This window comes from Cynara cardunculus, unplaced genomic scaffold (assembly GCF_001531365.2).
Source record: "Cynara cardunculus var. scolymus isolate 2C unplaced genomic scaffold, CcrdV1 Un_Scaffold_1233, whole genome shotgun sequence".
NCBI classification, from domain to species: domain Eukaryota; kingdom Viridiplantae; phylum Streptophyta; class Magnoliopsida; order Asterales; family Asteraceae; genus Cynara; species Cynara cardunculus.
The window spans coordinates 102,950-105,081 of NW_020200711.1; positions in this window are offsets into that span (position 1 = coordinate 102,950).

Below are 2,132 nucleotides of genomic sequence, written 5' to 3' on the forward strand. Positions count from 1 at the left end.
GGTATTTGTTCTAGAATGGTGGCTGGAAGTTGGTTTAGGGTGGTTTGAATGGTGGCCATTTGGTTGTTGAGGGAGGCTAGGGTTTCATCGATTGATGAAGTTGTTGTTGTGGGGTTGGTTGAGGGATTTGGGAAAGGATGGTGGCGGGAAGGGTGTTAAGGGTTTGGGAGTTGGTGTTTATCTGGGTGGTGATGGAGGCTAAGGTCTCATCGGTCGCAGTTGCCTGGGCCGTGAGGGTGGCGATGGAGTTCATCATCAATTGGTTTCTTTGGGTGGCATAGGTGGAGGAGGTATTATGGTGTTGGGTTACGGCTTATTGCAGCATTTGGAGACAGGTTGTATTGTCTCTGGTTTGGGTTGCAAGGGTGACAAGGGATTGTTGAAGGGTGGTGATATCGATGGATGGTGGGTTTTCAACAATCCCTTGGATGATGAGTTTTAGGTCTTCCAAGGACCGCTGAACTGAGTCAACAAAGGCTTGGAACTCAGCCTTTGTGACCAGATCGGCCATGGGGGTAACCCCTGCAGCAACGGATGCTGCAGGGAGCCTCAGCTCCAGAGGCGCCTTCATTGCCTTGTGAAAATATAGGCCGTGAAGGACTTCCATCATGTCCTTGATAGCCCTCTAGTGAGGAGCTTTCTCCTGATGTTGCAACAACTTCTTCTTCTTCCTCGGTTTTAGAGGCCGGGTAAGAGAAGTAAATGTGTTTCCCCTTCGCTAGATAAAGTATCGAAGGGGGGTTTTGTGCATGAATAGGAGATCGCTCTAAATGATCTTGGGGTTCAGCAATGTCAGAAGCAACACATGCTTATGGGTGTGTGGGTGGTAGTGTCGAGCCATGAGGCGATGTTACTCGGTTGGAATGTCGATGGTGTAGCCATCCTTTGAGAGTGTAGGTCGATGGCCATGCATCTTTAAGAGTGGAGTGAATGGTTCCTCGACCGGTAGGTTRTGTTTCCTCATCGCATCCCCTATGAAGAGAGATATGAAACGAGGAAACAAAACAGAAGTCAGGGGCTTGCCGGTGGCCTGGAGCTTATTGAGTGGATCTCATTGTATATGAGGAAAGCATAGTCAAGAGGGATGTTAAAGAAGAGTCCATACATAATCGTCATTATGTTGATGTTACCTTGGTCCATCGACCCTATCTTGCATGTGAGGACCCTATTCAATATGGAAAAGAACATATTCCACATTGGCGGCAAAAACTGCCTTTTGAAATATGAGGCATTGCATAGGTCATGATTGTAACCTAGCATTTTTATGAACCAGAGGATGTCTGAGGTTGTGGGTTGGTCGGCATATTGGTCAATGCCGAGCTCTCGGCGGGTGGGAATGCACAGAACCCTAGAGACTTTTGCCCGAGATATCTTGAGTGAGCAGATCATGTCATTTGGGGCGTCGATGTCCCCCATTATTCCACGGCTGTCAAGGTCATACTCACAGGTTTGCCAGTATTGTTGGACGTGCTTTAGAGGTGCGCCATTGTCGGTTAGAGTCAGGGTAGGTAGAAGGATGCAGTTACAGAAGAACTCGATTATCACAGCAAACCTGTCGTCGAACAGGGTGGTTCGAAGCTCAATGGCATGATTGTTGGGCTTTATTGGTAGAAAGACGATTGCTCGGCTGTCGGCGCCGGTGTATTGGACACGGCTATCGTTGTTGTTGGACTCGTGTGATGCGGAGGAAGCCATTGTGGATACAGTTGCAGGTAGGTTTGTGCGTAAAAGTCTAGTTGCAGGTTTTAGGAAGCGTAAGGGATGACTAGAGGTAGAAGAAGGGTATATATAGGTAGGGAGAGGAGAACATGAAACGGTTTTCTGATTATTATATTTAAATAATCATGAAAGGTGAAGACGTTTGGCAAAAGGTGAGTTGATTTGTGGATCGTGAGCCGTCTTGATTGTACGTACCATTAATGTTGGAGGACACGTGTCAAGACTGGGATGGGGAAGGGTAATTTGAAACGGTTCATGGGGAACAGGCTGTATATGGTGTCAGGCGCGTGGGAGGATGACGTATGTATATGGTGTCAGGCGCGTGGGAGTATATCCAAAAAAAAATTAAATTTAAAATTCCATCTAATTGTAATATTAATACTAATTACGAAGTTTTGGTCTTCTAAAAACCC